Genomic DNA, 15,696 nt, shown 5'->3' on the forward strand with positions numbered 1-15,696 from the left:
TCTACAAAGCAACATGAACAGATTGAAGTGTTCAAAGGTCTTGATGAAGCGATAAATCCCATGAAACGTGTAGACCAGTACATTAACCTCATTATGCTCTTTATTATACTGTATTGTGCTTTATATTTAGAAAAAAAACACAACACTAAGAAAATGAATGCAGCCACCATGTAATGACTGGTAAGCTGCAACATTATTACATTTTTGGTTTTAATGCTACTGTAAATAACTATGCAAAACAAATTTCAGTGAAAATTCACATACACATCTACATTGGAAAGCAGTGGTTTTTCCAAAGGTCAAACGGAATATGATTATTCCACAATACACCTTTACAGCAATTGTGCAAGCTTTCTCTATGTATGGAGTGCAAATTACAGAAATCAAACCTCTGACTTTGCATTGCAGGTAATCCAATGAGCTGGAAAGCTTTGTCCTGCATTATTTTCATATTTGATATTCTAGTACTCCCAGATCACATGAATAGTTGATGTGCATGTCAGGTAAGAGGCATTTGGTTCAGATACGTATATGTATACAAAGCTTGAATTGATCATATAACCAATCTGGGCAAAAGAAAATGAACATTTGATAAAAAGTTACCATCAGTGAAAACTAGATGGCAAAATGATCAGCGGATACAGGGGTACAAACTGCTTAAAATTATGCACAAAATCTCTGCTTTTCTTGCAAATGTCCTTACCACTTTTTGAGCTTCCCTATAGGTCAGCAAGCCCCCCCATAAAACCCAATTAAGAAAAAAAAAAAATCATATTCAAATTTCTCTTTAAATTATGCGCTGCTTTTTAAAAAATTTGACTAGCTGTAGGAATACCTGATACAGAGATGCAAGTAACAAACTAAATATACAGTAAATAGAAAAATATTTACACATCAGTGAATTTGACATTCACTAAAGCTAATCAGTCTCTGTAATTTAAAAACACCAAGAAGATTCAACTACAGAGAACATTTAGTGAATATCACATTCACTTATAAAGAAGTCTCCAGGCCTGCCTTAAAGCCCAAGTTGGGGGACAGACAGACCTCAATTGCAGGGGGCTGTCTCCACATTGCAAGGGTTAAATGCTCATTTAGTCTAGGAGACAGGAAAAGCAATTTTATTTTCCCAAACCTTTTCTCCTCTATGCTCCAACAGATATAATTTTAACCACTTGCCCTCCAGAGGATTTACTCCCCTTCCGGACCAGCCCTTTTTTGCAATATGGCCCTGCGTTACTTTAACTGACAATTGCACGGTCATGCAATGTTGCACCGAACTGAAAACGTATGTCCTTTCCCCCCCCCCCCCCACAAATGGGAGCTTTCTTTTGGTGGTATTTGATTGCTTCTGCGTTTATTTTATGCGCTATAAAACAAAGACAATTTGGAAACAAAAAAAAAAATATATATATATATCTCGTCATAAATTTAGGCCAAAATGAATTCTGCTACATGGCTTTGCTTAAAAAAAAAAATTTCCAATACGTGTAAATGAATTGGTTTACATAAAAGTTATGGCATCTACAAATGGCAGTATATATACTGGAATTATTTTATACTAGTAATGATGGCGATCAACAACTTATAGCAGGATTGCAGCAGGTATTCTGACATTGGGGGGGGGGGGGGGGGGGCTGACTGCCACTAATACAGTGATCAGTGCTAATAAAAAACACTAACGCTGCACTATTGACAGTGGGTAGGAAGGGGTTAATATCTGAGGTGATCACACAGAAGGTTTTTTTACATTCATGAATAGAATGCATGAAGGTAGAAAACCTTGAGCCTTTAGAACAACTTTAGGGGAAACCAATAGACTATTATATAGTTAACATCTTGATATCTTTGTTAATTATTCTTGTATCATAAAAATCATGTTAATATTATACAAGGAAGTCAGTTACTTTGACTGTCCACAAAGAAAGAGATCTATTAGACAATGTGAGGACAAGGATGAGAGGGCATCTGGGTTTGAGTTATATTATGTATATGCAAATTCTCCCCCCCTTCCCTTTTTTGGGGTGAAAAATTGTACTAAAATAAAGATCGTAAAATTAATCTTTGTACTTGCAGAGTGGTATCATATCCCTGAGGAAAGATTTTATTGAAAAATTTGAAATGTGTTGGATATCCCAGGCTGAATAATCTGACAATCAAGATCCAATGATTTGATAGTTTGAATATCAACAATTGGGCATACTACTTTGTATGTGTTCTCACATTGTCTAAATAGATCTTTATGGAAAATCAATGCAACTGTAAATTCCGTATATCATAAAAACATGTTAACATTCTAGAAGAAATTCACAGTTACACTGAATTTCCACAAAAATAAAGTTCTATTAGACAATGTGAGAAAATGTACAAAGCTGTATCCCCAATTGCTGGTATTCAAACCACCAAATCAGTGAATCTTGATTGTCAGATTATTCAGCCTGGGATATCCAACGCAAAAATGTAAAATAATGCAGTCTACAGTCCTTATTTGATTCCCCACTTTCCTTATTTTCGCCTGGTGATCCAGCTATCCTCTTGTCCTAGGGTGACACCACTGGTGGCAGAAGTTCAATCCATCTACGGGCACTGTGGTTGAAAAGAAGTAGTCCACAAATTGACTTCTGTTCAAACAGCCTGTTGGAAAATGTCCACTTAATCAGTGCTGCAGGCTATAGTGTGCAGTGCTGATCAGTGTATTCTGATGGTGGTGGTGGGATCCACCTGTCCTTAACTTAGGCAAGCCAACAGGAGGGTGTGCTTAGCTGAGAAAGCCCCTCCTCTAAAATGGGAAAAAAAAAAAAACCTGCCCATGAAGATCCCTGGGATGTATAGCATAATTTTGCCCTAGGCCAGAAACCAACTGATGGGGAGAAAAAAGAAAGAAAAAAAAAAAAAAAAAAGGGAAGAGGGTTAACCCAAGTAAATATACAAATATACTGTACTATAAATTGCTATCTATTTACTAAAACAAACAGCATAAGGATTAAAAATAGTTAATGTTGATTGAGAGCGTTTAGTACTGCTCAGGTATGAATGCAGCCTAAATCATGTTTTTGAATATTGTACTTTTTTTTTTTTAGGGGTATACACATCTGCAGGTTTGCACTTTATGCATTACAAAACTAAAATGTATGTATTACAAAATTAAATTGTGTGTGATAGATTTACATGATCTATTATTGTTAGAGCTGAACGGAGATTAATTTTTATGGGTTAGGGTGGTGGTTCTATTATGTTCATCAGGGGTGTGACATATCAGGTAAGAAAGTTCTACTGGAGTGACAACGAAGTATAAAAGCTGCAGGTGAAATGCTTTGTACAGTTATAGAATGTCCTAAAACAGGTCTAGCAGGTGTTTAGCTATGCCATGCCAACAGATGGTTACAGTCATTGTACTGACAGAATGGACAGGTGTGACCTAACAGACCTTGGGGGGGGGGGGGGGGGGGGGGGGAAGAAGAAAAACCCCACACTATTAGAGCATGACAAAGTCAGATTTGAGCAACACTGAGATTGCAGTGTTGTTGGACTTTTAGAAGGGGACAACCAAAGCGTGTTCAAAGGGTGACCTAGAATAGAAGACAGGAATGCACTGTGAGAGGCAGCCCAAGGTGGATGAGTATCAGATGCCCTCAACAGCAATTGCCACCGCACAATGCAACACTTCGAGTGGCACGGTCATTCATTTTAAACCTCCACAAACACATAACTTGGAAAAACCTGCTCGTCATGCTGCCAGTGCTGTTGAACACCACTCTGGTCAGTAGACATTTTTTCGTGAACCATACTGGGAAACAGACACTTTTGGGAGTGTCAATCTCCTGGGTCCTCCTGTTGACTGTCACGTGACTACAGGATTCAGCATTGATGTAAACGTCAGCAGAAGGAACCAGTGAGAAATACAGGGGACCAAAACATTTGACATTCCCAGAAGTGTCAGCCTCCCATTGGATTCCACAGGATGACTGCTACTGAACAGAGTGGTGTTCAGCAGCACAGGCAGCAGGAATAGCATTTGAAGCCTTCATTTGAGAAGATTTAAAATAATGACAGGGTCATTTTACAGCAGGCCTATATTTAAATGTCAAAGTGAACCTAGCATCAAATAATAAGTTAGTGAAACACTAACAGATCACACTGCTTCCCATAAAATGGCTTTTCCTTACAAAAAGACAGTGCCATATTTGTTCAGGAATCATCCACAATCAATATCTACTTCCTGGATGGAGATGCTGGCTCAGAGATGACACATTTATTTAATTACTTGTTCCTCTGTAGTTCTTGACTGCATTCACAAATACCTGACACAGGACAGCTTCTCCTACGGCGTCTCACCTTGTGATATGTTACAGTGCAGTCACTGGGGGAGCGATTCCTCTTGCCTGCAGCAAACTGATCGCATGATTTCAGCCCAGGCAAAGTTAGCTGCCCGGAGAGCAAGGGTGACTTTTTAAAGCAAACCACAAATATTGAATATATTATAGCTTACTAGTCCTTGTGTGGTGATGGCCTGAAAAAGAAAATCAATGCTTTTTTCTTTGTATTTTCATCTGGTACCAGAAAAAACACTTTTACAAGGGTGATTTTGTTCACTCACTAGACTGCATCTATGGATACACAGCACTGTGTCATAGCTGCGAGGAAAGTACTGATGATAACCGGCAATTGTCAGAGAAGTGATCGGCACCGATCATCAGTGCCCTGATGATCAGTGACGCCCATCAGTGCAGCATCATCAACACACATCAGTGAAGGAGAAAAATTACCTGTTTGCTAAATTTTATAATAGAAAACAAAGAATTTTTTTTTTTTGCTTATAGCGCAAAAAAAAATTTAAAAAAAACCCAGCGGTGGTTAAATACCACCAAAGAAAGATCTGTGTAAAAAAAAAATTATATAAAATTTCATATGTGTACAGTGTCGCGTGACCATGCAATTTGTCATTCAAAGTGCCACAGCGCTGAAAATTGGCATGGGCAGGAAGGGGGTATAAGTGCCAGTAAGCAAGTGGTTAATAACACCTTTAAAGTGGTAGTAAACTCGAATGTTATTTTTACCTACAGGTAAGCTTATAATAAAGGTAAAATTAATATCTCCTAAATGTACACGGTGAAATCTTCTATCGAGCAGCAGCGGTCACTGGCACATGTGCTCGGAAGGAACAGCTTACCCGTACCGTTCCTTCAGAGCTGTGTGCAGTGGCCGAGACTCCCACATGGGAGTGACATCATAGCGGCTTGGCTAATCAAGCAGCTGCAGCCCGGGAACCCATAAGGAAGACCAGGTGAAGATGGAAGCCACTGCAGCAGTGACAGCGTGCTGTATCTTTTTTTTCTTCTGGCTTACAAACGGTTTATTGGATGAAATACAAATACAGAATTAAATTTCATTTATTTTTTACTTACGGTATGAGCAAATCCAATTATATGGACAAAGTTGACAGTGTGTTAATAGGACAACAGGAAGCACACAAAAATCGGCTAGACATCAGAAATTCAACTAATGCAATAATTGGATTAAGAAAAATCCATGTGGTTCAGTCAAACAGTATACAGTCAGGTCCATAAATATTGGGACATCAACACAATTCTAAAATTTATGGCTCTATACACCACCACAATGGATTTGAAATGAACCGAAGATGTGCTTTAACTGCAGACTGTCAGCTTTAATTTGAGAGTATTTACATCTAAATCAGGTGAACGGTGTAGGAATTACAACAGTTTGCATATGTGCCTCCCACTTGTTAAATGGACCAAAAGTAATGGGACAGAATAGTAATCATAAATCAAACTTTCACTTTTTAATTCTTGGTTGTAAATCCTTTGCAGTCAATTACAGCCTGAAGTCTGGAATGCATAGACATCACCAGACGCTGGGTTTCATCCCTGGTGATGCTTTGCCAGGCCTCTACTGCAACTGTCTTCAGTTCCTGCTTGTTCTTGGGGCATTTTCCCTTCAGTTTTGTCTTCAGCAAGTGAAATGCATGCTCAATCGGATTCAGGTCAGGTGATTGACTTGGTCATTGCATAACATTCCACTTCTTTCCCTTAAAAAACTCTTTGGTTGCTTTTGCAGTATGCTTTGGGTCATTGTCCATCTGCACTGTGAAGCGGCGTCCAATGAGTTGTGAAGCATTTGGCTGAATATGAGCAGATAATATTGCCCGAAACACTTCAGAATTCATCCTGCTGCTTTTGTCAGCAGTCACATCATCAATAAATACAAGAGAACCAGTTCCATTGGCAGCCATACATGCCCACGCCATGACACTACTACCACCATGCTTCACTGATGAGATGGTATGCTTAGGATCATGAGCAGCTCCTTTCCTTCTCCATACTCTTCTCTTCCCATCACTCTGGTACAAGTTGATCTTGGTCTCATCTGTCCATAGGATGTTGTTCCAGAACTGTGAAGGCTTTTTTTAGATGTTGTTGGGCAAACTCTAATCTGGCCTTCCTGTTTTTGAGGCTCACCAATGGTTTACATCTTGTGGTGAACCCTCTGTATTCACTCTGGTGAAGTCTTCTCTTGATTGTTGACTTTGACACACATACACCTACCTCCTGGAGAGTGTTCTTGATCTGGCCAACTGTTGTGAAGGGAATTTTCTTCACCAGGGAAAGAATTCTTCGGTCATCCACCACAGTTGTTTTCCGTGGTCTTCCGGGTCTTTTGGTGTTGCTGAGCTCACCAGTGCGTTCCTTCTTTTTAAGAATGTTCCAAACAGTTGTTTTGGCCACGCCTAATGTTTTTGCTATCTCTCTGATGGGTTGGTTTTGTTTTTTCAGCCTAATGATGGCTTGCTTCACTGATAGTGACAGCTCTTTGGATCTCATCTTGAGAGTTGACAGCAACAGATTCCAAATGCAAATAGCACACTTGAAATAACCTCTGGACCTTTTATCTGCTCATTGTAATTGGGATAATGAGGGAATAACACACACCTGGCCATGGAACAGCTGAGAAGCCAATTGTCCCATTACTTTTGGTCCCTTAACAAGTGGGAGGCACATATGCAAACTGTTGTAATTCCTACACCGTTCACCTGATTTGGATGTAAATACCCTCAAATTAAAGCTGACAGTCTGTAATTAAAGCACATCTTGTTCATTTCATTTCAAATCTATTGTGGTGGTGTATAGAGCCAAAAATTTTAGAATTGTGTCGATGTCCCAATATTTATGGACCTGACTGTATGACAGCAAGGTTTCCAGGGATCCCATTTACAAGTGAACAGATGTATCTTATTTTCCAATGTATAATAGATTTGTTCCATAAGCAAGACCATATCAATTCTACTCAATGAAAAGCAGTGGTTCTCAACCTGTGGAACCACATTTGTCCTTGGTCATTAAGTCACGACCCCCCCCCCCCCCCCAAAAAAAAAAAAAAGTAATTTCCAAAAAATTTTGATTTATTCCACAAAATAACTTGTGCAGTATTCTACAGTGTATGTGCACTTTTTAAAACAGTAAAAAAAAGGCTTCCTTCCAAAATGCCTAATGCTCTCTCCATCACCTAGCCACAACCCAGGAAAACAACAATGCCTTGAAAAAAAAAGTATTCATACCCTTGAAATTTTCCACATTTTTTCTTCATGTTACAACAAAAACATAAATGTATTTTCTATTTCAATGGTTTTTATTAAATTTTTTAAACAGTATAAACAGAGGCAGTAAAACACGCCCACGCAGGGGCTATCAATTGCACAGATAAACAAAATGCCAAATAAAAAAAAAGGGGAAAAACAATGCTCTAATGCCAACAGGGCAAAAGGTACGCCCACGCAGGGGCTATCAAAGGCACATAAGTTACAAAACATTAATGTAACTGATTATAACAACTAAATGCAGCTGTCCTAGTCACACCAAAAACAGAGAGAGAGAGAAAAAGGAAAAGAAAGAAAAAAAAAAAAAAAAAAAAAAAAAAAAAAAAAAGGGGGGGGGGGGGGGGGCAAAGAGCAGGGATTCAAGAGCGCCAACACCGAACGCCATTACATCCCCAGACTAGCCGGGGAGAGTGAGGGAAGGGCATATTGCAACCACGGCTCCCATATTTTCAAAAATTTACGTTGGGAGTCATTGCGGATACTCGACATCTGTTCGTTGAGCATCATAGTGGTCATACGATCCCGCAGGGACAAACGGACTCCTCCAGGCCTGAGCAATTGTTCTAGTGGCGGATAAAAACAGATAGGAAGCCAACTTCTGCTGGTGAGCCAAGAGGCCCGGTATGGGGCAATGAAGCAAAGCATACCGAACATCCCGGCGTATGGAGAGATGGAACAAAGTGAAAAGGAGGCCAAATACACGAGACCAAAAACGAAACAGTCTCGGGCATGACCACCAGATATGCAATACATCACCACGATAACCACAACCCCGAAAACATCGATCACTACAGGCAGGGTTAGCCCGGGCCAACCGAGCCGGAACCCAGTACCAACGAAACAAAACCTTATAGGCTGCCTCCAGTGTGGTCGTATTAAATGAGCATTTAGCTATGAGTGACCAGGCTTTATTCCAGTCCTCCGGATCCACAGCCACTCCCAGGTCGCGCTCCCACTGAACAACATATGAAAGAGAAGTATGCGATGAGCGTCTGTTCAGAGCTGCATAAAGAAGGGATATAAGGCCCGGAGCGCCCGGGCGCTGTTGGCAAAGCTGTTCAAAGGCAGATTTCTGGTACGGGAACGCAGAAGTACCCCGCAGCGAGAGCAGCCAGTGTCGCAATTGAAGATATCGAAAAAATTCCGCTGGGGGGATATTCCGGGATTCCCGAAGAGAGTCCCAGGTGGGAAAGGACCGAAAAATCAAAAAGTGTCGCACCTGCGAAAAACCATTAGTCACCCACCAAGAAAACGCCCCTGGGTGATCCAAACCCGGCGGGAAAAGAGGGTTGTTAATATTAGGTAGCAAAGGCAGAAAAGGTGACATCAGACCACCAGAATAACGTACCGAGTCCCAAACTTGTAGGCCATGAAGTAACATCGGACTCAGTGCCATAGGGCGCAGGGCAGGGGGAAGCCATAGAAGCGTCGACAGTGCGATAGGGGCACAATTAGGTAGTTCCAACAGGACCCAGAGGGGGACGTAGGAAGAGGCGTGCAACATAGACAGCGGGGCAATCTGGCTCGCTTGATAATACTTAGTCACATTAGGCACCCCAAGACCACCCTGAAGTCTATGGGCAAAAAGCGTACTTTTGGATACTCTGGGGTGCTTATCGGCCCAGATAAAACGCATTAACTTCACCTGAAGCAACCTAAGAAAATGAGGGGGAACCCGCACCGGGAGTGTGCGAAAATAATACAACAATTTCGGCAAGATGGTCATTTTCACCGAATTAACCCGTCCTATCCACGACAGGTGCGGAAATTGCCAAGAATGCATAAGAGAGGATAGAGAGCTAAGCAATGGATAATAATTTGCAGCAAACAAGGAGTCATAAGTGGGGGTCAAGCGAACGCCTAAGTATTCAAGAGAAGAGGAAGCCCATTTGTAAGGGAAGTGGGATTGTAGGCGCGAAACCAAATCCGAAGCCAAAGTAATATTGAGGGCTATAGTCTTATCCAAGTTGATACGGAGACCCGAAATCAAGGAGAAGCGCTCAAGAACCTGTTGCAAATTAGGAAGCGTCGTCAGGGGGTTAGTAAGAGTCAGGAGGGCATCATCCGCAAAAAGATTCAGTTTGAAATCCTGTCCCGCGTAAGGAACCCCCGATACATTGCAATCGGTCCGAAGCGCTAAAGCCAGCGGCTCAAGCGCCAGGACAAAGAGCGCTGGGGACAGGGACATAAATGTATTTTATTTGGATTTTATGCGATAGACCAACACAAAGTGGTACAAAATTGTGAAGTAGAAGGAAAATGATAAATGGTTTTCAACATTTTTTACAAATAAATATCTGAAAAGTGTGGCGTGCATTTTTATTCAGCCTCCTTTACTTTGATACTCCCAACCAGGGGCGGACTGACCATTTGGAAACTCAAGAACTGACCGAGGGCCCGGGGTCAGTAGGGGGCCCCATGAGACACCCCTGGTACCTTTTTCATAGGCTTTTATGAGTTTGGGCAAGGACACAGGGGCCCCATGATCCCCTATTGCCCAGGGGCCCCATGAGTTGTCAGTCTGACCCTGCTCCCAACTAAAATCTCGTTGAACCAATTGCCTTCAGAAGTCACCTAATTAGTAAATAGAGTCCATCTGTATGTAATTTAATCTCAGTATAAGTACAGTGGTTCTGTGAAGCCCTCAGAGGTTTTTTAGAGAACATTAGTGAAGAAACAGCATCATGAAGGCCAAGGAACACACCAGACAGGTCAGGGATAAAGTTGTGGATAGGTTTAGAGAAGGGTTAGGTTATAAAAAAAATATCCCGAGCTTTGAACACCTCACAGAGCACAATCCATCATCAAAAAAATGGAAAGAGTATGGCACAACTGTACACCTACCAAGACATGGCTGTCCACACAAACTGACAGGCCGGGCTAGGACAGCAGTAAATAGAGAAGCAGCAAAGAGGCCCATGATAACTCTGGAGCAGCTTCAGCTTGCAAGAAGCCATGTGGGGGACACAGCAAACATGTGGAAGAAGCGGCTCTGGTCAGATGTGACTAAAATTAAATTTTTTGGCCTAAAAGGAAAACACTATGTGTTGGAAAACTAACACTGCACATCACCCTGAACACACCATCCCCACTGTGAAACATGGTGGTGGCAGCATCATGTTGTGGGGATGCTTTTCTTCATCAGGGACAGAGAAGCTGATCAGAATTGACGGGAAGATGGATGGAACTAAATACAGAGCAATCTTAGAAGAAAACCTGTTAGAGTCTGCAAAAGACTTGAGAATGGGGCGGAGGTTCACCTTCCAGCAGGACAACCACCCTAAACATACAGCCAGCGCTACAATGGAATGGTTTGGATCAAAGCATATTCATGTGTTAGAATGGCCCAGTCAAAGTCCAGACCTAAATACAATCGAGAATCTGTGGCATGATTTGAAAATTGCTGTTCACAGACGCTCTCCATCCAATCTAACAGAGCTTGAGCGATTTTGGAAAGAAGAATGGGCAAAAATGTCCCTCTATAGATATGCAAAGCTGGTAGAGACATCCCCAAAAAGACTTGCAGCTGTAATTGCAGTGAAAGGTGGTTCTACAAATTATTGGACTCAGGGGGGCTGAATACAAATGAATGCCACACTTTTCAGAGATTTGTAAAAAATTTTTAAAATCATGTATCATTTTCCTTCCACTTCACAATCACGTGCCACAATGTGTTGATCTATGACATAAAATCCCAATAAAATACATTTACGTTTTTAATTGTAACATGACAAAATGTGGAAAATGTCAAGGAGCACGAATACTCTTTCAAGGCACTGTACCTAGCGAAGTCATTCCCTGGCGTTCAGTGGTGCTTTTCGTCCCTCCTGCGCAGCTGGCTGGCAGGAAGTGTAGTTATAGGTCACTCCCAGCACCGCTACGGAGGAATGAGGGCAAGGGCCCGCTTTGTAAGTGCACCGCCTTAATGGGACTGGCTGGCCACAATAATACAAATATTAAAGCCAGCCGTAGTTGCAGTCCTGGATGTCTAAACATTTATATTAGCGTGGCCGGCGGTTTTTATTAAGCTATGCTGTCAGGGCACCAGATGTTTTATTGGTGCATTAGAGAGGCCTGGGGGGCACTTGCCCTGTGGCCCAGTCCGCCCCTGGTCAGGACTCACTTTTGGGTCACAACCTATTACTTTAGAAACATGGATATAGAGCAGTGTTTCTCAACCTTTTTTCAATCAAGGTACCCTTTAAAATTATGGACAATCCCAAGGCACCCTTTAAAGTTATGGATAGTCTTAAGGCACCCTATTTTAGAATGAGGTACCTCAAGGCTGTCCATAATTTTAAGGGGGGCCTCAGGACTATCCTGAATCTTAAAATGGCACCCCATTCTAAAATGTGAAAAACTATTTGAATAATTTCATATAACGCAACATCTACACATGTAGGTAACCCAAAGTTAGGCGATTTATTCTTCCAGAGCATACACACTTTTGCACACTAGTACTGACTAGTATGCCAAGGTTTCTCTTCCCCCCCTTTTCTCCATCATGGACCCCAGCACTGATGTGGAGCGTCAAACTAGGACGCTGTGTAGACAGCTGACATCCTCCTTATCAACTGATACGGGTATTGGTTGTCAAGACACCGGTGGCTAGAAGGCCGTAAATGGTACGCAATGAAAACCTGTGACTTTGTGTAACAAAAAGGCAGGCTTGTTCCACCTGCTGGCTTTTATACAAGTTTTGGGCAATTTTTAGACATTTTGACAAGGCACCTCTGAAGAAACCTCAAGGCACCCTGGTTGAGAAAGGCTGATATAGAGGATAGGGGGGATTACTGCAGATTTCCAGTGTACAGCGATCGCCAAATGCTGTATCACTTGAGCCAGTTCCCACCACGCTAAAATCCAGTTGGCTAGTTCTGGGAGGGTGTCCATGAACATCCTCCCAGAACCACACCCCCCAGGAGCGCACACTGTGAGTGGTCTGTGATTGCGGTGTCCTTCAGACACAGCTGATCAGGTGTCCAAGTAAAGAGCCGCCTTTTACCATGTGACCAGCTGTGTCCAAATAGGAAATGCTGGTTACTGGAAGTCCTCTCTTCATGCTGACAGCGCGTGAGAAGGGAGCAGGTAATCGGCATATCTCAAGGGGACATCCAGGGATGGACTGACAACTCATGGGGCCCCTGGGCCTGTGTCCTCACCCACACTCAAAAAAGCCTATGAAAAAAGGTACCAGGGGCATCTCATGTGGCCCCTTACTGACCTCGGGCAGTGCCTGAGTTTCTTAATGGTCAGTCCGCCCTTGGGGACATCTACACTGATCATCAGGGCACTATCAGTGTAGCCAATAGTGTCCATCAGTGCTGGCTTTCACTGCCTGCTCTGTGACGCCAACTATCAGTGCAGCCTTATCAGCGCACATCGGTGAAGGAGAAATATCACTTATTTACACACAAAAAAAAAAAAAATAAAGTATTTTTTTTTTTTATTTAACAGAGACTAAGAATTTTTTTTCCTTTCAAAATGTATTTTTTTTTAGCAAAAATAAATAAAAACCCCAGTAGTGATTAAAAACACTGCCAAAAGAAAGCTCTATTTATCTCTGAAACATGATAAAAAAAGAGTTTGGGTACAGAGTTGCATGACTGCAGAATTGTCATACAAAGTGCGACAGTGGTGAAAGCTGAAGATTGGTAGAAGGTAGGTAAGTGGTAAAAATACTTTCTTCTGGAGTTTCCTGCAACCACCCTGAGGCCCTGTTCACACCTGAGCAGAGCAGAAACACAGGAAGAAACAAGCATTTCTGAAACGCTAAACAAATTAAAAAAAAACAAAAAAAACCCAATGCACTTGCGGTGCGTTTTCCTAATGGCACCCCAAATGTGGGTAGCAGGTGTGCATTTTCCATGAGAAAAAAAACAAATGCACAAAAGCTGCACAACATTTGGTACATGAGCTTCTTTAGCACACTTCGGAGCAGACGGAGGCCCATTCACCTAAATGGCGCTGCGCAAAAAAAAAAAAAAAAAGACAGTAAATACAACGCAGCAGCACTGCTCAGGTGTGAACTGGGCCTTATCTTAGCCAGGTCTTAGGACACCCAGAAAAAGAAATATAGTGTCTGGAAAGGTGTCCAGAATTGGAGAGAACAGAAAAGAAGTTCCAGGGACTCCATTGAGTAACGCAGCAGTCCTGTCACTCCATGGCACTGCCCTTGTTATGAGTGAGGCACAGAGGTGACATTATCACCACACACACTGAACCAGTGTTGTCACAATAGGAGGACTCACCCCGGCCGGCTCCCTCAGCAGCCAGGCTCTGTTACACGGTGTCCGCTCCGACTGGAAGCTGTCCCCAAAGCGCCTGTGTACGTGTGTCACCTGTCCTGTACACCTCCAGTCCACACCCCTCCCGTGTCGAGTTCTGCCTTCAGGACTCAACAATTCCTTCCACGGAGCTTCTCACTTTAAATGCGTTGCCAGGCAACCAACAGTTAACCGGCGACCCAAGAGTGGAGGGTGGAGAGGAAGAGGAAGTCACGTGCGTGCTAACAGGAGACAGGGGAAAGGGCGGGCCATGCAGGCTGAGCTGTCACATGTGACGTTGTAGATGTTGTTAAAGGTTCAGGCTGATCGGTTCATCTTTGATCACGCTTCCTTCCGATAACGGATTGTTCGCTGGGGTCCAACAGGATCCGTCAAGTCTGGCGGGCTGACCACGTGGCTTGATGTAAATCAGGGTGTGTAGACAATGGCTGGGCAGCCTATTCTGGTTCTGCAACCTGCCATTTCGACGCTGGCTACGTGGCAGCTGCCTGCTGTGAATGACTTGGCTGCATTCGCCAGTCCTCGTTTATTTTTATTCTTGTCATTATGTAAACAATGATTTTATAACCTTCCTTCTCGAGTCATCACGTGATCTTTTTAAAGGGGGAAACACCTGATGTTTACCATGACACACTTTTATAACATTTACTTAAACCTATATAGCAGGGGCGGACTGACAATTTGGAAATTCGGGCACTGCCTGAGGGCCCGTGGTCAGTAGGGGGCCCCATGAGATGCCCCGGTACCTTTTTCATAGGCTTTTTTTGAGTTTGAGCAAGGACACAGGGGCCCCATGATCCCCTATTGCCCGGGGCCCCATGAGCTGTCAGTCCGCCCCTGCTATATAGTGATTTCGGGCTGAAGATACCAGTAAAGGGGTTGTCGCCTGTCCGTAATTCACTCGGACAGTCTGGGTTTTGAATTGTGTCCAGGTTTCAGTCTGCCTGAAGACTGGATGCATTATTCAGACCAGACTGGCAGCTGGGGACCGACTAGTAAACACGCTCATGTGATCATAACCATAGGCTGCTTTCACTACTTTTGTATTAACCACTTCAAGTCCGGACACTTTCACCCCCTTCCTGTCCAGGCCAATTTTCGGCTTTCAGTGCTATCACACTTTGACAATTGAGCGGTCATGCAACACTGTACCAATATGAATTTTTTTGGAGACAGATAAAACTTTATTTTGGTGGTATTTATTCACCACTGGGAGTTTTACATTTTTTGCTGTATAAATGAAAACGTCCAAACATTTTGAAAAAAAAGTGTTTTTCTTATAAATTTTTTTGTAAATAAATAATCTTTCTTCATAAATCTTGGCCAAAATGTATTCAGCTATCTTTTTAGTTAAAAAAAAATAAATAACCCAAATTAGTTTATAACCAAAAATTATAATTTTTCAAAAATAGTTTTACATTTTTATTTTATCTTTTATATATATTTTTTTAACATACTGTCACCCTAGCAGTACAGTGTGACACTACTACTTGTGGGGGGTGATGAAGTTTTTTTTTTTCTTTTTTTTTACACTGATTGCTTTTACACCCATAAGGCTGTAAAAGCAAACATTTCTCCTTCTCTCTGGCTGCATTCTTGCAGCCATTGAGAAATACTGTGATTGGTCACAGCTTGTCACATGGTACAAGGCTGTTGTGAATAGCCTTGTACAATGTGACCTCTGTGATCATTCACAAATTTCACAAGTAGTAAGCAATGATGTCAGGAAGTGACATCTTGCTTACTACTATTCATGTGATCACTGATTGGCCAGTCAGTGATCACATGATCAGG

The 15,696-nt window shown here is 42.2% G+C and overlaps 1 protein-coding gene across 2 annotated transcripts in view; it reads right to left on the reverse strand.

The window, feature by feature from the left end:
• The window catches only part of GOLM1 (golgi membrane protein 1), a 118,424-nt gene extending 104,086 nt beyond the window's left edge, over window positions 1-14,338 (reverse strand). Inside the window, exon 1 of one of the 2 annotated variants that reach the window (XM_089662117.1) lies at window positions 13,867-14,338. The gene's annotated coding sequence lies outside the window, so the exon portion shown is untranslated. The remainder of the gene's footprint in view (window positions 1-13,866) is intronic. The other variant, XM_089662118.1, reaches the window with a different exon arrangement.
• Window positions 14,339-15,696: the final 1,358 nt, after the last annotated feature.

Source organism: Staurois parvus, unplaced genomic scaffold (assembly GCF_062004578.1).
Source record: "Staurois parvus isolate SC_StPar_1 unplaced genomic scaffold, SC_StPar_1.0 ptg001432l, whole genome shotgun sequence".
NCBI classification, from domain to species: Eukaryota; Metazoa; Chordata; class Amphibia; order Anura; family Ranidae; genus Staurois; species Staurois parvus.